The sequence below is a fragment of the Pseudophryne corroboree genome, chromosome 9 (genome assembly GCF_028390025.1).
Source record: "Pseudophryne corroboree isolate aPseCor3 chromosome 9, aPseCor3.hap2, whole genome shotgun sequence".
NCBI classification, from domain to species: Eukaryota; Metazoa; Chordata; class Amphibia; order Anura; family Myobatrachidae; genus Pseudophryne; species Pseudophryne corroboree.
Window position 1 is genome coordinate 8,916,792 of NC_086452.1, and position 14,557 is coordinate 8,931,348.

Sequence of the window (14,557 nt, forward strand, 5' to 3'; positions counted from 1 at the left end):
ATTCTGTATTCCGGGAGAAAAATGTGGCCAATAATAGTTTGCGTCCAAATAGTTGTAAGTTGACTTGCCACTGAAATCTGTTGAATTTTTTTGTCGGGTTACACCTCCCCCCACAGTGTCACAGGGCAGAGGAAATGTCCGTGGATGTTACATCTCCCCCAACAGTGTCGCAGCGCAGGGAAATGTCTGTGGATGAGTTACACCTCCCCCCACAGTGTCACAGGGCAGAGGAAATGTCAGTGGATGTTACATCTCCCCCAACAGTGTCGCAGCGCAGGGAAATGTCCGTGGATGAGTAACACCTCCCCCCTCAGTGTCGCAGCGCAGGGAAATGTCCGTGGATGAGTAGCACATCCCCCCTCAGTGTCGCAGCGCAGGGAAATGTCCGTGGATGAGTAACACCTCCCCCCTCAGTGTCACAGCGCAGGGAACTGTCCGTAGATGAGTTACACCTCCCCCCACAGTGTTGCAGCGCAGGGAACTGTCCGTGGATGAGTTACACCTCCCCTTACAGTGTCCCAGGGTAGAGGATATGTCCGTGGATGAGTTACACATCCCCCCACAGAGTCACAGCGCAGGGAAATGTCCGTGGATGAGTTACACCTCCCCCCACAGTGTTGCAGGGCAGGGGAAATGTCTGTGGATGAGTTGCACACTTCCCCCCCCCCCCCCCCCACTGTGTTCCAGGCAGGGAAATGTCCATGGACGGGTTACACCTCCCCCCACAGTGTCTCAGCGCAGGGGAAATGTCCGCCGATAGGTTACACCTCCCCCCACAGTGTCGCAACGCAGGGGAAATGTCCATGGATGAGTTACACCTCCCCCCCCCCACAGTGTTCCAAGGCAGGGAAATGTCCGTGGATGAGTTGCACCTCCCTCCACAGTGTCCCAGCGCAGGGAAATGTCCGTGGATGAGTTACACCTCCCCCCACAGTGTCGCAGCGCAGGGAAATGTCCGTGGGTGGGTTACACCTCCCCCCACAGTGTTGCAGGGCAGGGGAAATGTCTGTGGATGAGTTACACCTCCCCACCACTGTGTTCCAGGCAGGGAAATGTCCGTGGATGGGTTACACCTCCCCCCACAGTGTCGCAACGCAGGGGAAATGTCCGTGGATGGGTTACACCTCCCCTCACAGTGTCGCAACGCAGGGGAAATGTCCTTGGATGAGTGTGCATGAGATGAGGGTCAGGGGCGGTGAGAGACAGGGTATGCATGAGATGAGGGTCAGGGGCGGTGAGAGAAAGGGGGTAAGCATGAGATGCGGGCCAGGGGTGGCGAAAGACGGGAGGTGTGCATGAGATGAGGGTCAGGGGCGGTGAGAGACGGGAGGTGTGCATGAGATGAGGGTCAGGGGCGGTGAGAGACGGGATATGCATGAGATGAGGGTCAGGGGCGGAGAGAGACGAGAGGTGTGCATGAGATGAGGGTCAGGGGCGGTGAGAGACGGGGTATGCATGAGATGAGGGTCAGGGGTGGCGAAAGAGGGGAGGTGTGCATGAGATGAGGGTCAGGGGCGGTGAGAGATGGGAGGTGTGCATGAGATGAGGGTCAGGGGCGGTGTGAGACGGGAGGTGTGCATGAGATGAAGGTCAGGGGCGGTGAGAGACGGGAGGTGTGCATGAGATGAGGGTCAGGGGCGGTGAGAGACGGGAGGTGTGCATGAAATGAGGGTCAGGGGCGGAGAGAGAAGGGAGGTGTGCATGAGATGAGGGTCAGAGGCGGTGAGAGATGGGAGGTGTGCATGAGATGAGGGTCAGAGGCGGTGAGAGATGGGAGGTGTGCATGAGATGAGGGTCAGGGGCGGTGAGAGACGGGAGGTGTGCATGAGATGAGGGTCAGAGGCGGTGAGAGATGGGAGGTGTGCATGAGATGAGGGTCAGGGGCGGAGAGAGACGGGAGGTGTGCATGAGATGAGGGTCAGGGGCGGAGAGAGACGGGAGGTGTGTATGAGATGAGGGGTAAGCATGGGATGAAGGTCAGAGGCGGTGAGAGATGGGAGGTGTGCATGAGATGAGGGTCAGGGGCGGTGAGAGACGGGAGGTGTGCATGAGATGAGGGTCAGGGCTGGAGAGAGACGAGAAGTGTGCATGAGATGAGGGTCAGGAGCGGAGAGAGACGGAAGGTGTGCATGAGATGAGGGTCAGGGGCGGTGAGAGACGAGAGGTGTGCATGAGATGAGCGTCAGGGGCGGAGAGAGACGGGAGGTGTGCGTGAGATGAGGGTCAGGGGTGGAGAGAGACTAGGGGTGTGCATGAGATGAGGGTCAGGGGCGGTGAGAGACGGGAAGTGTGCATGAGATGAGGGTCAGGGGCGGTGAGAGAAAAGGGGTATGCATGAGATGAGGGTCAGGGGTGGAAAGAGACGGGAGGTGTGCATGAGATTTGGGTCAGGGGCGGAGAGAGACGGTAGGTGTGCATGAGTCGAGGGTCAGGGGCGGAGAGAGACGGGAGGTGTGCATGAGACGAGGGTCAGGGGCGGAGAGAGACGGGAGTTGTGCATGAGATGAGCGCCAGGGGCGGAGAGAGACGGGAGGTGTGCATGAGATGAGGGTCAGGGTGTCACGATCCGGGTATCTGGACGCCATTACTTACCCTTCAGATGCCTCCTAAGGCTGGCTCAGCGTTCCAGGACCGGATCCCGCTGTTCCTGAGTTTCCACATGCAGAATGTCAGAGTGGTGATTTCATCAGCCGCAGCCTCCGCTGTGCCCGCGTGGTTAAATGTGCGCTTGTCAGTCTGGCATCTCCTGTCTCCTGTGGCCGGCGTCGCCATTACTGTTTCAATTCTCACATGGATTACAAACCAAACTTCCCTCCAAGTGTCTGCATGGGCGCAGCCATCTTGGATTTTTGTCATCTGAGCATTTCCACCAATCTGCTGTCTGTATTGTTGATTTGCATAATTGCCTAGCCAACCCCTTCCTTGCTGCAGGTATAAGTAAGCTGTGCCTGAGCAAGGAAGGCGTCAGTGCTTTGGTTGTCTAACTTAGTTCCAGTTTGTCTCTCTCCTGTGGTTGTCTTCCAGGTTCCAGCTCCTGTCTCCAGACTTCTGCTATAGAGACCCGCACCAGCATTCCATCTGCGGTGTAGCCTGACCCTCCGATCCATTCTGGACTCACCTGTTTCCAGTTACAACAATCACCTGCTTCCAGCCCAGCTTCCAGCAGTGTACAGCTTCTCTTAAAGGGCCGGTGTCCTTTCTGCAGTTTACCACTCTCCACCGGTATTATTATTTCACCGCTCTCAAACTCCAAACTTCATCAATCACCTGCTTCCAGCCCAGCTTCCAGCAGTGTACAGCTTCTCTTAAAGGGCCGGTGTCCTTTCTGCAGTTTACCACTCTCCACCGGTATTATTATTTCACCGCTCTCAAACTCCAAACTTCATTATTATTTCATCGCTCTCAAGTTCGTTTATTATTTAACTGGTTCCAGCCAGTATCCACTCCGTACCAACAACAGTCTGGTTCCAGCCAGTATCCACAGCAGCCGTTTTATCTTCAGCAACCCAGCCTTTCCTGGAACACCAGCTGGTACGATCCTGGGTTCTCTCCATTGCTACAGTCAGGTCTGGTAAGGACTTTCCAACTAGAAGATTATAAGAACTGTCTCACCCTACCAGTGCCTGTGGCCCTTGCCACCCTGTAGTACCCAGGAATTGTATTTATCCTCTGTTGACTTTTATGTATCCTTTACTGCTGCTGTGTTACGGAGTTTGTCATAATAAACATCATTGACTTTTATCCTGGTTGTCGTGGTCACGCCTTCGGGCAGTTATTCTACATGTTACTTACATGTCTAGGGGTCTGATACAACCTCCCAGGTTCCGTTACATCTCAGCCCCTACAACTGAGGCTGCCTCCCGTCAGCTCAGGCCCTCAGTTGTGACAGTAAGCACTGACCTAATGAATCCAGCCGGAGACCAGGATCAAGCGGCCAGGCCAATGCAAGAACTGGCAGCCCGACTTGAACATCAGGAGGCTGCACAGGGCCACATCATCCGCTGTCTCCAGGATCTCTCTACACGGCTGGATGGGATTCAAACGACCCTCCGTGGACCTGGCACGTCCGGTGCGTCCACTACAGTGACACCAGCTGTAACCCCACCCACCTTACCCATTTCCAGTCCACATCTTCATCTTCCAACGCCAGCAAAATTTGATGGATCTCCAAGGTTCTGCAGGGGATTTCTCAATCAATGTGAAATCCACTTTGAGCTTCTACCTGGCAATTTCTTCAGTGACCGTACCAAAATTGCCTATATCATCTCCCTTCTCAGTGGCTCAGCCCTTGACTGGGCATCACCTTTATGGGAGAAGTCTGATCCCCTGCTATCCTCCTATACTGACTTTGTAGCTACATTCAGGCGCATCTTCGACGAGCCAGGCCGGATAACATCTGCTTCATCTGAGATTCTCCGTTTACGCCAGGGAACACGTACTGTGGGACAGTATCTTATACAGTTTAAAATCCTGGCATCCGAACTGGCATGGAACGACGAGGCCCTGTATGCTGCATTCTGGCATGGCTTATCAGAACGCATCAAGGATGAGTTAGCTACCAGAGACTTGCCCTCTAAGTTGGATGAGCTAATTTCTCTTTGCACGAAGGTTGATCTACGTTTCAGAGAGAGAGCAACTGAGCGAGGAAGATCATCTACTCCTAAATCTTCTGCTCCTCCTCCTCGTCAACCATCTCCATCCAAGGATGAGCCTATGCAAATTAGTCGTTCTCGTCTATCTCCCGCTGAGCGCCGAAGACGTCTCTCTGAGTCTCTCTGTCTCTACTGTGCAGCTCCGTCGCACACTATCAATGCCTGTCCCAAACGTCCGGGAAACTCCAGATCCTAGCTCGCCAAGGAGAGGGCCGGCTAGGAGTAATGATCTCCTCTCCATCTCCTCATGACTGTAACCTCCCAGTGTCGCTCCAAATTGCTCAACGTTACAGGAACGTCATTGCCCTCCTTGATTCCGGAGCAGCTGGGAATTTCATAACCGAAGCTTATGTTAAACGGTGGTCCCTACCCACCGAGAGACTGTCCTCGTCCATCTCTTTGACTGCCGTGGATGGCAGCAAGATTTTTGACGCAGTCATTTCCTTAAGGACTCTTCCAGTTCGTCTGAGAGTGGGAGTTCTTCATTCTGAGTATATTTCTCTTTTAGTGATTCCAAGAGCCACACATCCAGTGGTTTTAGGCCTTCCATGGCTCCGTCTCCACAACCCATCAATTGACTGGACGACTACGCAAATACTGGCATGGGGTCCCTCCTGTGCTGAGACTTGTTTAGCCAAAGTTCTTCCTGTTTGTTCTTCCTTCCCCAGGTCATCTGATGTTCCGCCTCCTCCATATCAAGACTTCACGGACGTGTTCAGTAAAGCCTCTGCTGATATCCTTCCTCCTCATAGAGAATGGGACTGCCCAATCGACCTCATTCCAGGGAAGGTTCCACCGCGAGGCCGAACTTATCCGTTGTCTCTGCCTGAGACACACTCCATGGAAGAGTACATCAAAGAGAACCTGGCGAAGGGTTTCATCCGACCATCTTCTTCTCCAGCCGGCGCAGGCTTCTTCTTCGTTAAGAAGAAAGACGGTGGTCTGCGTCCGTGCATCGACTACAGAGGTCTGAACGACATTACCGTCAAGAACCGATACCCTTTACCCCTGATTACCGAGCTCTTTGATAGAGTTAGTGGTGCAACTATTTTCACAAAGCTGGACTTGAGGGGTGCCTACAATCTCATCCGAATCCGTGAGGGTGACGAGTGGAAGACCGCCTTTAACACCCGTGACGGACATTATGAGTACCTCGTCATGCCCTTCGGATTGAGCAATGCTCCAGCAGTCTTCCAGCACTTCGTGAATGAGATTTTCAGGGACATCTTGTACCGCCATGTCGTGGTTTATCTAGACGACATCCTCATCTTTGCTAATAATCTCGAAGATCATCGTTTCTGGGTAAAAGAGGTTCTTTCCCGTCTCCGTGTCAATCACCTCTATTGTAAATTGGAGAAGTGTGTGTTTGAAGTTAAAACCATTCCGTTTCTAGGTTACATTGTGTCCGGTTCCGGACTAGAGATGGATCCTGAGAAACTCCAAGCAATCCAGAATTGGCCTATACCCTTAAGCCTCAAAGGGGTCCAGAGGTTCTTAGGGTTCGCCAATTATTATAGAAAATTTATACGAGACTTTTCCACCATTGTGGCGCCTATCACTGCATTAACCAAGAAAGGTGCTAATCCGTCCAAGTGGTCCGAGGAAGCTACACAGGCCTTTCACCTTCTGAAGCAACGGTTCATCTCTGCACCAGTTCTGAAACAGCCCGACACCGACTCTCCTTTTATCTTAGAGGTAGATGCCTCCTCCGTTGGAGTAGGAGCAGTGTTATCCCAGAGGGCCAAAGATGGACATCTACATCCTTGCAGTTTCTTCTCCCGGAAGTTCTCCCCAGCTGAGCGCAACTATGCCATTGGTGATCAGGAGTTGCTAGCGATCAAGCTCGCTCTGGAGGAGTGGAGATACCTGTTGGAGGGAGCTTCCCACTCAATCACCATTCTTACCGACCACAAAAATCTTTTATATCTCAAAGGCGCACAATGTCTGAATCCTCGTCAGGCCAGATGGGCACTTTTCTTCTCTAGGTTTGACTTTAAACTCCAGTTCTGTCCGGGTTCTCAGAATCGTAAGGCCGATGCCCTTTCCCGCTCATGGGAGCAAGAAAATGAGTCCGAGTCTGCAGACAAGCATCCTATTATTAATCCGTTGGCATTCTCCACGGTAGGGATGGACTCTACGCCTCCACCAGGGAAAAGTTTTGTTAAGCCAGTTCTAAGGAAGAAGCTCATGCATTGGGCCCATGCTTCCCGTTTTGCTGGACATACAGGCATTCAGAAAACCCTTGAATTTATTTCTAGGTCCTACTGGTGGCCAACTCTGAAGAAGGACGTTATGGAATTTATTGCCTCCTGCCCAAAGTGTGCCCAACACAAAGTCTCCCGCCAGTCGCCTGCGGGGCAACTGGTTCCATTATCTGTTCCCCGTCGACCTTGGACCCATTTGTCGATGGACTTTGTTTCCGATCTACCTATCTGCAACAAGTTTAATACCATCTGGGTGGTAGTTGACCGGTTCACCAAGATGGCACATTTCATCCCTCTCACCGGTCTTCCGTCAGCTTCCAAGTTGGCTCAAGTGTTTATACAAGAGATCTTCCGACTTCACGGTCTTCCTGAAGAGATCATCTCGGATCGTGGAGTACAATTTGTAGCCAAATTTTGGCGAAGTTTGTGTCAAGCCCTCCAAGTCAAGTTAAAGTTTTCCACGGCTTACCATCCTCAGACCAATGGTCAAACCGAGAGGGTGAATCAGGACTTGGAGGCCTTCCTCCGTATATATGTGTCTTCCTCTCAAGATGACTGGGTTCAACTCCTTCCTTGGGCCGAGTTCAGCCACAACAATCAATACCATTCCTCATCTTCTTCTACACCATTCTTCATTAATTATGGATTCCACCCTAAAGTCCCAGAATTCCAACCGCTTCCCGCAACTTCTGTTCCAGCAGTGGATGTCACCTTGCGTCAGTTTTCAAATAACTGGAGGAACGTCCGCGCAGCCCTGCTTAAAGCCTCATTCAGGTATAAGAAGTTTGCCGATAGAAAGCGTAGAGCGGTTCCTGCCCTCAAGGTGGGTGATCGTGTGTGGCTGTCCACGAAGAATTTGAGGTTGAGAGTTCCCAGCATGAAATTTGCACCTCGCTACGTCGGACCCTTCAAGATTGAACAAGTCTTCAATCCTGTTGCCTACAGGTTACAGTTACCATCCTTCTTGAAAATACCCAGGACATTTCATGTTTCTTTGTTGAAACCGCTGATCCTGAATCGGTTTCATTCCGCACTTCCTCCAGCTCCCAAAGTTCAGACTCAACGGGGAGTCGAGTACGAGGTGGCCAAGATTTTGGACTCACGTTTCCGTTACGGTCAGTTACAATACCTCATTGACTGGAAGGGCTATGGTCCTGAAGAACGCTCTTGGACCAATGCCTCAGACGTCCATGCTCCTGCCTTGGTCCGAAATTTCCACGCAAAGTTTCTATTAAAGCCTAAGAAGTGTCCTGGGGCCACTCCTAAAGGGGGGGGTGCTGTCACGATCCGGGTATCTGGATGCCATTACTTACCCTTCAGATGCCTCCTAAGGCTGGCTCAGCGTTCCAGGACCGGATCCCGCTGTTCCTGAGTTTCCACATGCAGAATGTCAGAGTGGTGATTTCATCAGCCGCGGCCTCCGCTGTGCCCGCGTGGTTAAATGTGCGCTTGTCAGTCTGGCATCTCCTGTCTCCTGTGGCCGGCGTCGCCATTACTGTTTCAATTCTCACATGGATTACAAACCAAACTTCCCTCCAAGTGTCTGCATGGGCGCAGCCATCTTGGATTTTTGTCATCTGAGCATTTCCACCAATCTGCTGTCTGTATTGTTGATTTGCATAATTGCCTAGCCAACCCCTTCCTTGCTGCAGGTATAAGTAAGCTGTGCCTGAGCAAGGAAGGCGTCAGTGCTTTGGTTGTCTAACTTAGTTCCAGTTTGTCTCTCTCCTGTGGTTGTCTTCCAGGTTCCAGCTCCTGTCTCCAGACTTCTGCTATAGAGACCCGCACCAGCATTCCATCTGCGGTGTAGCCTGACCCTCCGATCCATTCTGGACTCACCTGTTTCCAGTTACAACAATCACCTGCTTCCAGCCCAGCTTCCAGCAGTGTACAGCTTCTCTTAAAGGGCCGGTGTCCTTTCTGCAGTTTACCACTCTCCACCGGTATTATTATTTCACCGCTCTCAAACTCCAAACTTCATCAATCACCTGCTTCCAGCCCAGCTTCCAGCAGTGTACAGCTTCTCTTAAAGGGCCGGTGTCCTTTCTGCAGTTTACCACTCTCCACCGGTATTATTATTTCACCGCTCTCAAACTCCAAACTTCATTATTATTTCATCGCTCTCAAGTTCGTTTATTATTTAACTGGTTCCAGCCAGTATCCACTCCGTACCAACAACAGTCTGGTTCCAGCCAGTATCCACAGCAGCCGTTTTATCTTCAGCAACCCAGCCTTTCCTGGAACACCAGCTGGTACGATCCTGGGTTCTCTCCATTGCTACAGTCAGGTCTGGTAAGGACTTTCCAACTAGAAGATTATAAGAACTGTCTCACCCTACCAGTGCCTGTGGCCCTTGCCACCCTGTAGTACCCAGGAATTGTATTTATCCTCTGTTGACTTTTATGTTTCCTTTACTGCTGCTGTGTTACGGAGTTTGTCATAATAAACATCATTGACTTTTATCCTGGTTGTCGTGGTCACGCCTTCGGGCAGTTATTCTACATGTTACTTACATGTCTAGGGGTCTGATACAACCTCCCAGGTTCCGTTACATCTCAGCCCCTACAACTGAGGCTGCCTCCCGTCAGCTCAGGCCCTCAGTTGTGACACAGGGGCGGTGAGAGACGGAGGTGTGCATTAGATGAGGGTCGGGTGGAGACGAGGGGTAAGCATGAGATTAGGGTCAGGGGCGGTGAGAGATGGGAGGTGTGCATGAGATGAGGGTCAGGGGCGGTGAGAGATGGGAGGTGTGCATGAGATGAGGGTCAGGGGCGGTGAGAGACGGGAGGTGTGCATGAGATGAGGGTCAGGGATGGTGAGAGACGGGAGGTGTGCATGAGATGAGGGTCAGGGGCGGTGAGAGATGGGAGGTGTGCATGAGATGAGGGTCAGGGGTGGAGAGAGACGGGAGGTGTGCATGAGATGAGGGTCAGGGGCGGAGAGATGGGAGGTGTGCATGAGATGAGGGTCAGGGGCGGTGAGAGATGGGAGGTGTGCATGAGATGAGGGTCAGGGGCGGTGAGAGATGGGAGGTGTGCATGAGATGAGGGTCAGGGGCGGTGAGAGATGGGAGGTGTGCATGAGATGAGGGTCAGGGGCGGTGAGAGATGGGAGGTGTGCATGAGATGAGGGTCAGGGGCGGAGAGATGGGAGGTGTGCATGAGATGAGGGTCAGGGGCGGTGAGAGACGGAGGTGTGCATTAGATGAGGGTCGGGTGGAGACGAGGGGTAAGCATGAGATTAGGGTCAGGGGCGGTGAGAGATGGGAGGTGTGCATGAGATGAGGGTCAGGGGCGGTGAGAGATGGGAGGTGTGCATAAGATGAGGGTCAGGGGTGGAGAGAGACTAGGGGTGTGCATGAGATGAGGGTCAGGGGCGGTGAGAGACGGGAAGTGTGCATGAGATGAGGGTCAGGGGCGGTGAGAGAAAGGGGGTATGCATGAGATGAGGGTCAGGGGTGGAAAGAGACGGGAGGTGTGTATGAGATTTGGGTCAGGGGCGGAGAGAGACGGTAGGTGTGCATGAGATGAGGGTCAGGGGCGGAGAGAGACGGGAGGTGTGCATGAGATGAGGGTCAGGGGCGGTGAGAGACGGTAGGTGTGCATGAGATGAGGGTCAGGGGCGGAGAGAGACGGGAGGTGTGCATGAGATGAGGGTCAGGGGCGGTGAGAGACGGGAGGTGTGCATGAGATGAGGGGCAGGGGCAGAGAGAGACGGGAGGTGTGCATGAGATGAGGGTCAGGGGCGGAGAGAGACGGGAGGTGTGCATGAGATGAGGGTCAGGGGCGGAGAGAGACGGGAGGTGTGCATGAGATGAGGGTCAGGGGCAGAGAGAGATGGGAGGTGTGCATGAGATGAGGGTCAGGAGCGGTGAGAGATGGGAGGTGTGCATGAGATGAGGGTCAGGGGCGGTGAGAGACGGGAGGTGTGCATGAGATGAGGGTCAGGGGCGGTGAGAGGAAGGGGGTATGCGTGAGATGAGGGTCAGGGGCGGTGAGAGAAAGGGGGTATGCATGAGATGAGGGTCAGGGGTGGAAAGAGACGGGAGGTGTGCATGAGATGAGGGTCAGGAGCGGTGAGAGATGGGAGGTGTGCATGAGATGAGGGTCAGGGGCGGAGAGAGACGAGAGGTGTGCATGAGATGAGGGTCAGGGGCGGAGAGAGACGGGAGGTGTGCATGAGATGAGGGTCAGGGGCGGTGAGAGACGGGAAGTGTGCATGAGATGAGGGTCAGGGGCGGAGAGAGATGGGAGGTGTGCATGAGATGAGGGTCAGGAGCGGTGAGAGATGGGAGGTGTGCATGAGATGAGGGTCAGGGGCGGTGAGAGACGGGAGGTGTGCATGAGATGAGGGTCAGGGGCGGTGAGAGGAAGGGGGTATGCGTGAGATGAGGTGTTTATTCCTCAGAGACGGACTGTTTTAAGGTAGTCCTAAAATATTTCCGCAGGATGCCCTACTGTCCAGGACCATGCCAGCGTAAAGGGGCAGCTCAGGATAAATGTGATGACTAGAGGAGCAGCTTAGTAGAATAATTGTCAGTGCAAGAGGAAGTGGTGATAATTGTGCGAGAGGAAGTAGTGATACTAAGGCCTCCTCCCAGGCCAGCTCATGGGGACCTGTTTCAGGAGCATGGGTCTGCCAGCAAGATGGAGGTCAGAAGCCCTCTGGAAGGGGATCTAAGCCAGCAGAGAGATCAGACAGCAGTGGGTTAATGGCGACCGCAATGCCAATATAAGGACAAATGATACATCTGAAGATACAGGGACAGTCCCCCAGGTGGAGCCAGATATTTCTCTTGGGAGCCTGCAAAGGAGGGTGGCAGTATCTGTGGGGATGGTGAGACCTTTGTACATACATGCAGATGAAAGGTCAAAGGCAGCTGTGAATGCCGGGTTGTGTCACATTGGCAGGGGCATCGGAACTGAGATTACATTACCTGGTCTGTCCGTCCCAGAATGTGAGCGAAGATCAGGGCCATATTAACCCATGGCTGGGCCCCTAGGCTTTCAGGTATTTGAACGCCCCTCTGGTACGTCAATCTTTCACCCCACTACAGCTGGCGATTTGGAAGCAGAGGTTACGCCATCATTTACACTGATACTGACCTCTGTTCTCACAGCGCAATTGTTCTTCCTTTACTTTTCTCTTTTGAAATAGCGCCAGTGCACTAAAGTCTGCTGCGCCCCCCTTCCCCATCCATTGCCTCAAAACCAACCCCAGCTGCCTACGAGTCTGCCTTTCACCACTGCAGGTACTGGTGCCTCAGCATAAAGAATTGGTGCCTCCCTACTCCCTGTGTCATGTGACATTTTATTTATGTTCTTTTCAATTATAACAAAAAATAAAATGAGGTAATTTTTTCCTGGCCTCACGTTTATCTTTTGTATATTTAGGGTTCTCGGGGACCCATAGGCTGAATACGGCCTCTGTCATCACCAGGACATGACTGAATGCCTGAGAGTTCCTATCGTTTAGCGCTTCCCAGAGAATCCCTGCGTGGGGACGGTTGTATGTAATGTTTATGGTGTGTCGGTAGAGAGCTGGCTTCCTGCGGGTGGGAACAGGCGACGGCTGCAGCTGCTCCTGTCCTTATTTGATATACAATATTTTACACCTGCAATGGATGATCGTATTTTCTGCGACTTGTGAAAGTTTGTGGAATGTACGTCTGTCTCCTGGGAGCGGTTCATCATCTCACGGGCGTGTGCTGTCACGTTTTCTTTTTCCATTTCCCATTTCTGTATTATAGATGTCCCACAGCAACGTTTCATATTTCTATGATATGGAAGTGGATGGTTGATGTCTACGTTCCCTCCGGATGACGGAGTAGTCTCTAATCTTATGCCAATTGCGTCAAATCGCGGTTTGGTAGCCGTATTCCACAAAGTAACTGAACTGGTGTGTGCAGGGGTAAATAGCGCCGCATGGGGACAAATAATTGTGTTCCTTACAAGTCGCCCTATAGACCTGCTGTAGCTGTAGACTGTGAGCTCTGTAGGTGAAGAGATGATATTACCTCAAATACTGCATTCTGCTGCATTATAGCAAAGGTAGCTGACGATCCCCAGATTTGGGCTCTCATTCCGAGTTGATCGCTCGCTAGCAGTTTGTAGCAGCCGTGCAAACGCATAGTTGCCGCCCACGGTGGAGTGTATTTTCGCGTTTTGCAGGAGTGCGAACGCCTGTGCAGCAGAGCGCCTGCAAACACATTTTGTGCAAAACAAGACCAGCGCTGTAGTTACTTATCCTGTGCGATGATTGCTGCGACGAGTGACACGGTAATGACGTCAGATACCCGCCCAGCAAACGCCCGGCCACGCCTGCGCTTTCCTAAACACTCCCAGAAAACGGTCAGTTGACACCCAGAAACTCCCACTTCCTATCAATCTCCTTGCGTCCGCCAGTGCGACTGAAAGCGTTGCTAGAACCTGTGCAAAACCACGATCGATGCTCTTTGCACCCGTACGCCGCGCCTATGCAGATTTGCAGTATTTTTTAAATGACCGCTATGCAGCGACCAACGTCAGCTAGCGATCCACTCGGAATGAGGGCCTTTTTCCGCTCATCCTTATGCCTGCTTATGGCATGTTGGCGGGGCTGAATGCGATCACTGTCAGGCCACAGCCCAGGAAGGACTCCCGGCAAGGGGTGGTGAGCGTTCCGGCTGTGGGGCTCATGGTGTGGACGCTGTAAATGTGCTTAGCATTGTGTATTTCCAGTCACATCTGCCGCTGAGGACCCGGCACATCTGCTGACGTGATGGAGGCCAGCCAATGAGGGAGATGAGCTCACATGAGAAGTATCTGGGAGGATTCCGTAGTTTCCATACACAAGCGGCGAGGGGGATGTACACAATAGTGGCGCACGGCCATTTTTGTGCTATTCCTATTACAGCAGAATAAATGTATCAGTAGCCGCCTGTGTGGTTCTTGTGTTACCAGCAATCTGTGTCTGCAGAGACGGGACAGGCGGGGGCAGCTGGCTGTGGAGGAGGGACGGGGCTGTTATTGACGGGGGTTAGTGTTAGGCCCATGCCGGTCTGTAGGTTCTGTATTGTAAGATATCACAGTAACCATGTTACACCGCCAGAGGTCCCCTCCCTGTAGTACATATGTTCTCAGCTTACATCTCATACTTGGATTTAGTTGCCCAGTTTCAGTTCTCCGCCACCTGTCCCCCCTTGGGCAGTCAGAATGGATGTCTTGGCATTGCTTTGGGCCCACATTGGCGTTGTCAAGTGTAATTTCATTTTTTTTGCAGCGGGGTACACTGGGGTTCCACAGGGATAACATCGGGGTGTAGAGTTGGATCTTGATCCGAGGCACCAACAGGCTAAAAGCTTTGACTGTTCCCAGGATGCACTGCACCGCCTCCTCTATATCCCCGCCTCCATGCACTGGAGCTCAGTGTGTAAGTTGGAGCCTGCAGTGCAGGCAGGTAACAGGGAGAGCTGCGCTAGGCAGCCCTGAAAAGAGCTTTTCTAAGAAGAAAGAAGACTTCAAGGGCCGCAGCACAGGCACTTAAAAGTGCTATGTGTCATTATGACATAACATGCTGCGGCTCCCTCACCTCCCAGCGGCGCTGTACACTCCCGCGCCCTGGTTGCCAGGTAACTACAGCGGAGGGCTCCGGTTCTTACTTAAGGAACAAACCGCCGCTGCTCTCCGGGATCACGTGGCCGCTGCAAGGAGGTGGTAAGAG